The following is a 12371-nucleotide window of genomic DNA, read 5'->3' as shown; positions in this document are numbered from 1 at the left end:
GTGCCATGGTGTGGACACTTCACTAGCATACCCTTGAACCTCTCCCAGGTTTCTTGCAAGGTCTCAGTTGGTTTCTGCCTGAACTACAATATCTCATCAATCTGCCTTTTATTCTTGTTGGAAGGATAAAACTTGTTTAAGAACTGTTTGACTAATTCTTCTCAAGTGTCAATAGAGTTTATTGGGAGCGAATTCAGCCAAGTTTGAGCCTCTCCAATCACAGAGAATGGAAACAGTAATAGCTTGATGGCTTCAGGAGTCACATTCGGCTATCTTTGGGTCACACATATTGATAGGAAATTCTTCAGATGTTGTGGGCCTTCAATGTATGACCCGAAGAACAGTCCCTTATTTTGCAACAGATGCAACATATTGTTGGTGATCTGCAATGTCTCCACTTGTATATGAGGTACAACAATGGCGGTGGCTAGGTTATCAGTAGTTGGTTGTGCCCAATCATAAAGAGCAGCTTCTGGCACAAGAGGTGCCACCACTCCATTGTTTGGGTCAACCCGATTATTCCGATTGTTTTCGTTGACATCGTCCACGTTGCCCATTTCAATTTCGAGTGTATATTTTTGTTGTAACTATTTGTTCTTCTTGTTGGCTCAATTTAATCCCCTGAATGCTTTCTCGGGGTCTGAGAGTCCTTCAAAAAGTTCACCAGTTCTCGAACAGCTTCTAGGCATACACCTGAGTCACAGGAGAATTCAAACGTTAGAATTTCAATGGAAAAATTTAAACGCCGTAAGAAATTGATCTAAACTAAGAATCCTAGCAATTCTTCTAAGTTGTAATAAATAACACCGTTAGCTCCCCGACAACAACGCCAAAATTTGATCACGCCCAACTATGCCTTGTAAAAAGGACTAAGCGGTCGCTGCAAATATAACCCGGTTCAAGTCCGGAGTCGAATCCCACAGGGAACTAGCCTATTTACTACAACTTTAAATAATGCTAATGATAAGCTCAGACAACTTCGGGATGCAAGGGTTTTATGAATAATCAGTGGAATTTATTTAGCTAAGGAAAAATGACAATAAAATTAGCAATAATCAAGACTAAAGTTGAATTCAAGGGTAAAAGGATCTAGGGCTATTGATTTTCCCAATTGCCAGATTAATTCTTAACTCTTTAGCTATAATCTCGCCGTAATACTCTATGAGGATTATGAGTTTCGGGCTACCGTAATTATCTCTCGATCAATTACGATAATTTACTAGAAGCATTCTCTCGAACTACTCTAGTTAACAATTTATGTAACTCAGAATTATCCCACCAAAGCTTCGTTATTTCTAACCTCACTTTTAAATTCAAGTAATTAATCTCTTAACTTACCCAAAAGTGGTGTTGTTCAACAATAATCTAACCAAGTGTTCTTTCTCAAGCAACACAAGGTAACTGGACACGATTAATCAAGGGCCCTTTTAATTAACCACAATACAATACGTAGTTGAAAAATCATAGAACAAACACGGATCAATTATAACAAAATTGAGTCAAGACTTCATCCAACAATTGGTTCCATCAACCCTAGATAATAGATTTAGCTACTCATACTAATGGAAAACAAATCACTAAAATAATTCATAATCAACAAATAGAAGTATGAAAAAGAAGATAAAAACTCTTAGAAAATTATCCGTCTTCTCTCCCTTGTTCTTGCCTCTAAAATCTTCTAAAACCAGCTATATCTGACTTCTGGGCGAGTTTAGGCTTCATATAGGTTCACCCTGCGTGTTTGGCTTTCGTCCGCCCGTCCGCGGCCGCGGATTCGACCGCGGATCCGGCCGCGGTTTTTCACTACCTCACTGCCTTGAGTTCGCGGGCCAATTCGCGGTCCACTTCGCGGCCGCGCACTTGGAGGGGTCGTCTCGCTTGCTTTTCTCTATCCTTTTCGACCGGGCTAACCTTCGATTGGCCTTTCACACTCCATGTTGACTCCGAAACACTCGTTAGCTCCCTCCTAGCTCGGAGTAGCTCCTACAAAGCATCAAATTCTTAATTAGAGCATTTTGTTATCTTTTAGCATTTAAATATCAATAAAGTGCCGCTAAATTAGAGTATAAATAGTGTCTAAATTGCATAAATATAGCCTACTATCAGTAAACTCTAAATCTAAAGGGTTTAAATAACTAAAATTAACAAATATAGATAACTAACTGTCAAAGAGAGGAAAGGGGTATGATTTTGGGAGAAAATAGCAGTGGCTGACGGACGATCAATGGTGGCGCGACACTGGTGGGACCAACGACGGACGAGCAGAGACGAAATTGGGAGGGGGGGATTGATTTTGGATGAGAAGGGAGTGATGAGTTGATTTTGGATGGGATTTGGGAAGGGTATGACTATGGAAGAGAGAATGAGAGAAAGAGAAAAGAGAGAAACGGGGAAGAAACCCATATGTGGTAGGCATATATTAAAAGTTTACGACCGACTTCGGTCGGAAATTGCGGTCGGTACATTTAAGTTTTTAATGGAATGTTCGACCACACATTTTCGACCGAAATCGGTCAGTATTTCAATTTTATAAAAAAATTAATTTAAGTAAAATACAGACCGAAGTCGGTCGGTAAAGTCAATAAATAGCTTTTAAATAAATACATAGTTTGAAATTTATTATATATATATATATATGTGTGTGTGTGTGTGTGTGTATTTACAGATTTTACCTAAAAAAATAAAAATACACAGTTAAAATAAATAGTCATTGCATCAAAAGAAGTATAAAAGTGGAAACCTCAGAGTTGAATTACCAAAATGCCCTTCTAAAAACATGAATATTCTACTTAAAAAATAAATTAAAAAAAAGAAAGAAAAACGAAAAACCAATCATCCCTAAGCAACGGTTCATAAACAGTCGTAAATATTATATTTACGAACCTATCTATTCTAGGCGCCAATGTCTCATGAAGATCACCAAGTGCAAGTCCAGTGTATATCTACCGTTCTTCTAGATGTTGATGAGTTAGATAATTAAATGCACAGATATTGATAGTACTGTTGAAACTTTCGCCGAGCAGATTCTCAGGGTGGTAAACAATATTGAGGGAGAATGAATGAGTAAAATCACGTGTCCTTAAAACCACATATAAATTTAATTGTTATCCGTTTTTAGGGTAAACAAGTGTATATTTTGAGTATAGTTGGTTATTCAATTAAACTAATCTACTCCAGTAGTTGAGATCAGATTTACTACTTGGATTTCTTCGTCTTATTCTTTTCCTCTGGCACATATTGTTTCTTTGTTATGTTTTTCCCTTTCTTTATTTCTCCCCCATTTACAATAAATTTGTCATATTTATTTAAATTATTCTGGCATAGGTTTTGGATAGGTAGAACGAATTTTTCAGATAATTCTGAGACAACACTTATTTGCTTTGGTTGGTCTTCAACCCACAGGAGATATAGTCTATAAATATAAGCCTCGAATGCAATTTTCTTGAAGGTAATGTGTCATGTTAATTACATCAATCGAATTTGATTGCACTATAACCCCAAATCCTCTTTTAAACACTATGCATATATAGGAGTCATCATCTTTTGGTTTTGGAGTAAGTGGATGCTTTGACATCATTTTAGATGAATAGTTCTTTGGCTTTTGATAGAGGAGTAATATTGACATAGATGAGACTGAAATTTTATTATTATTTAAAATAAATAAATAAATACTCACTCCGTTTTAAAAAAATGTTCATTTTATTATTTGGGGAGTTAAACAAGATTTTTCTTTGATCATGTTTTATGTAAATATTTTTAAATATTTTAAATAGTTAGTTATTATGACTTATAGTATTTTTATGCAGTTTCTAAATATGTAAACTTTATTTCAAAAAATTTAAAAATTCTATGTTAGAATTTGCATCGAAAATTAATCAATTTGATTCTTGTACTTCGAAAAGGTTCGAATAAATTGAACCGATCGAGTACTACTTTCAAAAGGCCTAAAAATTGAGTAGCAATTTCTTTCAGGTTCCATATACTATAAGTTTCTCCTTTTGACTTCTAGCTTCCTTGAATTCGACTTTGTTTTCTTTTCCTTTCTCCATGTGGCTATATACTGCTGTAGTGCCGTTGGAAAATTAAGTACTGTAATTGTTTTAGTTAGTTATAGCTCTCAGTAGTCTTTTCTTAAAATTTGGTAGCACGAATATGTTTGAGCTTTGCATAGATTCTTCTGCAAAGGTTGACTCTTGTTGAGCGAGCTCTTTTTGGTGGTTTTATACGAGTCTCTTGTCGAGGGATGTTATAAATATATTATATTATGGATGTTCATTTAGTACTCCGTTGTAAATAAGCTTCCTGAAGAATTTTATCCATATGAGACTCTGCCGTAAATCTGTTTATCTATTTAGTACTCCATTGGAAATAAGCCTTCTGAAGAAGCTTATCCTTTCGGTACTCCGTTATGGATAAATATTACCCATGGTAGAAGATAATCTATATCTGGCACAACAACTTAGAGTAGCAGCTTACACAGCAGCTTGCAGTAGCAGCTTACACAACAGCTTGTAGTAGCAGCTTACACATCAGCTTCCTTTCTTCTATAAATAGAGGAGAATTCAGTTCATTATGTACATAAGTTTGAAGTTTGAATAATATATCAGTTTCTCTCTATACTTGTCTTTATTTTACTGTCTTTATTTTATAACACGTTATCAGCACGAGACTCTGCCATCTCGAGAAAATACTTTGAAAGTATCAGAGGTATGAACTTTCTTGTTCTAAATAATGTCAAATCTTTTTTAAACTTGAGTTTGTAGCCCTGGATATATCGGGAAAAAGCTACATGTCTTGGGTGCTTGATGCCGAAATTCATCTTGATGCGATGGGTCTGGCAGACACCATCAAAGATAAAAATCAGGCATCAAACCAAGACCGTACCAAAGCAATAATATTCCTACGCCATCACCTTGATGAGGGCCTGAAAATGGAATATCTTACTGTTAAATATCCAGTCATACTGTGGAATAATTTGAAAGATAGATATGACCACCTGAAGACGGTCGTTCTTCCACATGCACGTTATGAGTGGACTCATCTAAGGCTACAAGATTTTAAATCTAGCAGTGAGTATAATTCTGCTATGTTCAGAATTATTTCCCAATTGAAACTATGTGGTGATAATATTACTGATCATGATATGTTGGAGAAAACTTTCAGCATTTTTCATGCCTCGAATATGCTCTTGCAGCACAATATCGAGAGATGGAATTCAAAAAGTATTCTGAACTTATCTCACATCTTCTTGTAGCCGAGCAACATAATGGGCTATTAATGAAAAATCATGAAAGCCGACCTACTGGTTCTTGTCCATTCCCTGAAGTGAATGAGACGAACTTCCACCAAACTAAGCGTGAAAAAGGACGTGGCCCCAGTCGTGGTCATGGCCGTGATCGGGGAGGAAACTCTAATCGTAGTAATAACAATGCACCAAAGAACCCTCCTCACCACCAACAATGAAAAAGGAAGGAACAAAAGCATGAAGCGGTGTAAGCAGCAAAGCCAGAAAATGCATGCTATAGATGTGGGAAAAAGGGCATTGGTCACGTACATGTCGTACGCCAAAGCACCTGGTTGAGCTGTATCAAGCCTCCCTAAAGAAGACAGAGAAAAATGCTGAAGCAAATTTTATTTCTGAAGATAATTTAGACTTCATGCATTTGGATATAGCTGATTACTTTGCACTCCCAGAAGGAGAAACAAGTCATATGATCGGTGGTGAATCTGTAGAAATATAAATATTTTAATTTTGGTTATTTGTAATAGATAGTATGGTTATGTAATTATTGTACATAAATAAAAGTTATGCTTTGATAATAATATTTACTATAACATATTTTATTTATGTCATTTTGAAGAATATAGATAATCCTCAAATTATGCTTATATCAAAGACCAATCATGAAGATATTTGTGTGATTGATAGTGGAATAACTCATGCCATATTCAAGGATCAGAAATACTTTTCTTATTTGCATAAGGAAAAAAAAAATATTTCAACAATTTCTCGTAATATAAGTTTGATTGAAGGTTCTGGAAGAACCATTATATTTCTGTCTAAAGGAACAAAACTTATAATAGATAATGCATTATTCTCCTCCAAGTCCCGAAGAAACTTGATGAGTTTTATAAATATCTGCCGAAATGGGTATCATATTGAGACGACTGATGAAATGAATATGGAATATCTTTGTATTACAAAGAATGTTTTTGGCCAGAAGTGCATTGTAGAAAAGTTACCAACTTTATCTTCTAGCTTATACTATTCAAAGATTAGTACAGTTGAAGCACACTCTATCGTAAACCAGAAGTTTACTGATTCAAATATTTTTGTGCTTTGGCATGGCCGTTTGGGCCATCCTGGATCAATAATGATGAGACGAATTACTGAAAATTCGAGTGGACATCCATTAAAGAACCTGAAGATTCTTACAAATAATGAATTTTCTTGTGATGCTTGTTATCAAGGCAAAATGATCACTAGACCATCACCAATGAAGGTTGACATTGAATCCCATGCCTTTTTAGAACGTATACATGGGGATATATGTTGACCTATTCACCCACCAAGTGGGTTGTTTAGATATTTTATGGTCCTAATAGATGCATCTTCAAGATGGTCTCATGTGTGCCTACTATCATCTCGCAACCTGGCGTTTGCAAAGCTATTAGCCCAAATAATTCGATTAAGGGCACAATTCCCAGATTATCCTATAAAGGCTATTCGCCTTGATAATGCTGGAGAATTCTCATCTCAAGCTTTTGATGATTACTGTCTATCAGTTGGGATAAAAGTTGAACATCCTGTAGCTCATGTTCATACTCACAATGGCCTTGCAGAGTCATTTATTAAACGCCTACAATTAATAGCAAGACCACTACTTATGAAAATAAAATTGTCCACTACCGTTTGGGGCCATGCTATCTTGCATGCAGCATCACTTATCCGTCTCAGACCGACACATTATAATAAATATTCTCCGTCACAATTAGTTTTTGGTCATGAACCAGATATTGCTCATCTACGAATTTTTGGATGTGCTGTATATGTGCCAGTAGCATCACCACAACGCAGTAAGATGGGCCCGCAGAGAAGGTTAGGAATATATGTCGGGTTTGAATCACCCTCTATTATTCGCTATCTTGAACCATTGACGGAAGATTTATTTACTGTTCGATTTGCAGATTATCGGTTTGATAAAACAAATTTCTCACAATTAGGGAGAGAGATAAAGGAAATCAAAAGAGAAATTGTGTGGAAAGTTTTATCGTTATCTCATTTTGATCCACGTACCCCTATATGTAATCAGGAGGTCCAGAAGATCATCCATTTATAAAATATAGCAAATCAAATGCCAGACACATTTACTGATTTGAAAAGGATAACTAAGTCGCATATCCCTGCAGAGAATATGCCTATCCAAATTGATGTCCCAGCAGGACCATCTACTAGCATGAGAGCTAGTGAACCTAAAGCTTCGCTTTTGGGTTCTAAGGATCGAAATCCTAGAAAAAGAAAATCGACAAATGATCAAAATGATATTATGAAGAGATCTTCTGAATAGACCCAAGATCTGATTAGTTCTGAGATTCCTGAAGAAATCAATGAACCCGAGGCTCAAGTGAGTGAGGAACTTTTAATAAGTTCTACTGGTGATGTGAATAATTTAAATCTATCTGAAATAGTGGTGGATAATATATTTGCATATAATGTTGCACTTAACATTATGCAAGATAGTGAGAATCTTGAACCGCGATCTGTCAAAGAATGTCGACAAAGATCTGATTGGCTAAAATTGCAAGAGTCAATTCAATCGGAATTAAAGTAACTTGCTAAAAGAGAGGTCTTTAGACCAGTAGTCCAAACACCTGCTGGTATAAAGCCAGTTGGTCATAAATGGGTTTTTGTGTGAAAAAGGAATGATAAAAATGAAGTTGAAAGATACAAGGCCCGCCTTGTTGCACAAGGATTCTCACAACGACCTGGAGACGATTATGAAGAAACATATTCACCAGTTATGGATGCCATAACATTTCGATATCTCATCAATTTAGCCTTACGTGAAAGGCATGAAATACATCTAATGGATGTGGTTACATCTTATCTGTACGGGTCACTTGATAATAAAATTTACATGAAAATCCATGAAGGATTTAAAATGCCTGAAGCATATTCAAAATCTTGGGAAATGTACTCAATCAGATTACAAAGATCTTTGTACGGTTTAAAGCAATCTGGGCGCATGTGGTATAATCGCCTAAGTGAATATTTGCTGAAATAGGGTTACATAAATGATGTTATTTGTCCATGTATTTTTATAAAAAAAATGGCTTCAGAATATGTTATACTTGCTGTTTATGTTGATGACATAAATCTTGTTGGAACTTCAGAAAAGTTCCAAAAGGAAATTGAATATCTTAAGAAAGAATTTGAGATGAAAGATCTTGGAAAGACAAAACTTTGTCTTGGTCTGCAAATTGAATATTTAGCGGACGAGATCTTTATCCATCAATCTGCCTATACAGAAAGGGTCTTAAAACGCTTTTACATGGACAAAACGCACGCATTGAGTACACCAATAGTTGCTCGATCACTTGAAGTGAATAAAGATTTGTTCCGACCTCCAGAAGAGGATGAGGGACTCCTTGATCCCGAAGTACCCTATCTCAGTGCAATTGGTGTACTAATGTATCTTGCTAATGCTACAAGGCCTGACATAGCATTTTCTGTTAATTTACTAGCAAGATATAGTTCTTCTCCTACACGGAGACATTGGAACGGGATTAAGCATATATTGCGATATTTAAAGGGAACTCTTGATATGAGTTTGTTTTATGCTAACAAAGATAGTGCGGATCTTGTTGGTTATGTAGATGCATGTTATTTATCTGATCCCCATAAATCTAGATCTCAAACCGGGTACGTTTTTACATGTGGAGGTACTATCATATCATGGCGCTCCACAAAGCAATCTATTGTTGTTACTTCTTAAATCATGCTGAAATAATAGCTATTCATGAAGCAAGTAGGGAATGCGTATGGTTGAGATCAATAATTTATTTTATTCGAGAAAAATATGATTTGGAATATGAGATAAGACCCACAATTTTATGCGAATACAATGCTGCATGCATAGCCCAATTAAAGGGAGGATTTATAAAAGGTAATAGAACGAAACACATTTCACCAAAGTTATTCTATACACACGATCTTCAGAAAAATAGTGACATTGATGTGCAATAAATCCGTTCAAGTGACAATCCGACATATTTATTCACTAAATCTTTACCAACTTCAACTTTTAAGAAGATGGTATATAAGATTGGAATACGGAGACTTAAATATTTGAAATAAGATTTTCATCAGGGGGAGTAAAATACGCGATGTACTCTTTTTTCCTTATTAAGATTTTTTCCCACAGGGTTTTCCTTATAAGGTTTTTAATGAGGCAGCTAGCAATGCGTATTACTAAATATGTGTACTCTTTTTCCTTCACTAGGATTTTTTTTCACAGGATTTTTTCCTAGTAAGGTTTTAATAAGGCACATTATCTTGTAATGAATATCCAAGGGGGAGTGTTATAAATATATTATATTATGGATGTTCATTTAGTACTCCGTTGTAAATAAACTTCCAGAAGAAGCTTATCCATATGAAACTTCACCGTAAATATGTTTATCTATTTAGTACTCCATTGGAAATAAGCCTCCTGAAAAAGCTTATTATTTCGGTACTCCGTTATGGAGATTATCTATATCTGGCACAACAGCTTAGAGTAACAGCTTACACAGCAGCTTACAAGCAGCTTACACAGCAGCTTGCAGTAGCAGCTTACACAACAGCTTCCTTTCTTCTATAAATAGAGGAGAATTCAGCTCATTATGTACATAAGTTTGAAGTTTGAATAATATATCAGTTTCTCTCTATATTTGTCTTTACTTTACTGTCTTTATTTTATAACAAGGGAGATCTTTATTTGAAATTATATATTTAATTATGTCATTAAGGGCTGGTTAAATCTTTAGTAGGGGATAAAGATCCAAGCAATATTTTTCAATAATTACTTTCCCCGAAAAAATTTCAAACGATTTTGTATCATTGAAAGAGGCGATAAATTTAGTGACGACATTATCTTTGATAATTCTTCATAGGAATTTATGAATTATGTTTGTACATAATTATTTCATACCTATCAATGCGTGAAATATCATATTTTTAAAATGTGGATTGCATGTTAATAATATGAAGTTATTTCTTGGAATGTGACGGAACATGAGAAGAGAAATAATATTTACAAATTAAAGATAAATTAAAATTACAATTTTTCATGAAAAATGTTCATTTGATGTACCATATGAACAAATTAATGTAATATTTGCAATTTATAATTTTAAAATATAGGTGTTGATCATACAATTGTTATTTTATGGGAAAATATTGCTTAGAATGACGGTGAAAACAATCAAATCCTTGGTTTTGTGATGTTAGAGTCTCAATTTATAGGTATTATGCCAACATATTTATGTATTGTATCATATTTTATGGCCTAGCGTGATACATATTTTTATATGTTTATGTTTGGCATTTACTAACGGCAGAGAATTAATCAATTTTCAATGTTAGAATATATTTACCACAATGTGTTTTCTCACAAGAGTAAGGTGGGGAGTTCTTGGAGGGAGGGAGCCGAGAGTCTATCGGAAACAGCCTCTCTACCTCAGGGTAGGGGTAAGGTCTGCGTACAAACTACCCTCCCTAGACCCCACTAGTGGGATTATACTAGGTTGTTGTTGTTGTTGTTGTAATGTGTTTTCTCATATGGCTAACTTTAAGTTACACTTTTCAGAGAGATATCTATTTCAACAACAAGAGTTTTTGTTATGATAGAGCAACCTAAACAGATGAAACGGACATTTACCATGAATATCGTCCATTAAAGGTATTATATAAGATACAATTCATTACATGTTTGTACTTTATAAAATAAAAAAAAATAAAGATCATATGTATCTAATCAAACTTTGATTGTTCATTACGTAGGTTGAAACGATATCCAATTATCTTTACTTCTATAAATAAGCCACCATACTACGATGCACATTCATAAGATCTTATACTTTTTTCTTTCATGTATAATTAATTACTCTTAACTTTATTTTAATAAATATTGAGATTATTTTATATATCATGGACAATATGACTTGACATACACGTGCAACGCACGTGCTGAGAAATTAATATATACATATATGTACACAATATTTAATTGATTTAACATCGTAAATTGTAATATATATATATACACACACACACACACACACACACACACACACATACATATACACACACACACACACACATACATACACACACACACACACACACACACACACACACACACACACACACACACACACATATATATATATATATATATATATATATATATATATATATATATATATGTCACGACCCAAAATCCACTCAAGGTCGTGATGGCGCCTAACACCGCCGTTAGGCAAGCCAACAGTGATTGATCACTTAATTACTAATTTTAGTACTTTAAAGTCATTTTTTTATTCATTAAATATTATGAAATAGAATTTACACGAATTACAATAATGAACGACCCGTAGGAACCCCCAAAATCCGTTGTCATAAGTGCATGAGTATCAACTAGGAAATATAATTAAATGCAACATTTATCTGGAGTACAAATTAGACAGAGGAATATAAATAACTCTGATGAAGACTCTGCAGGTTGCGGATCGTAACATGAAATGCAGCTCATAGTAAAGTCCCCGCAATAGCCACGCCTCTGCGCCCAAAAGACCACCAGACATATATGTACCTGCACAAAAAGTGCAGCAAGTGTAGCATGAGTACGTAAATCCACGCATACCCAGTAAGTATCTAGCCTAATCCTAGAGAAGTAGTGACGAGGGGTCAACATCAACACTTACTAGTGATCCAATAAGATAGATACAATAGAATGTAAACAGATATGAGTCAGAGAATATAAACGAAATAACTAGTATAAATACGTGGTAAAATTCGCCTCTCGGCAATAACTCAAACTCTCAGCTAGTAGTTACCTCTTCAATCGGAGTATATATAATGGACCTCACCAAATGGGTCGCCACAGTTCAAATCAGAAAAACTCACAGATATACTGCCTTCTTTTAAATTATTATGCACAATTTCATAAGAGTAATTTATAAAAATGCCGATGCGTACGTCCCGATCCATCATAACCGTGGTAAAACTGGCATAGCCAGCGTCACGGTCTTAGCGTGACAATCAAGAATAGCATAATGGGGAGATAACCAGTCCATGCCTAAGATAATATCAAAATCTACCATACTGA

At 35.0% G+C, this 12371-nt stretch overlaps 1 non-coding gene across 1 annotated transcript; it reads left to right on the top strand.

Annotated features, from left to right (window-relative positions):
- On the top strand, window positions 1-107 carry LOC142168553 (small nucleolar RNA R71). Its single transcript, XR_012698405.1, has one exon. It is a non-coding gene; the product is annotated as a small nucleolar RNA R71 (small nucleolar RNA).
- The last annotated feature ends 12264 nt before the right edge of the window (window positions 108-12371 follow it).

Source organism: Nicotiana tabacum, chromosome 13, assembly GCF_000715075.1.
Source record: "Nicotiana tabacum cultivar K326 chromosome 13, ASM71507v2, whole genome shotgun sequence".
NCBI classification, from domain to species: Eukaryota; Viridiplantae; Streptophyta; class Magnoliopsida; order Solanales; family Solanaceae; genus Nicotiana; species Nicotiana tabacum.
The sequence above is the reverse complement of the archived record's forward strand: the minus strand, read 5'-3'. Positions and strand labels throughout refer to the sequence as shown.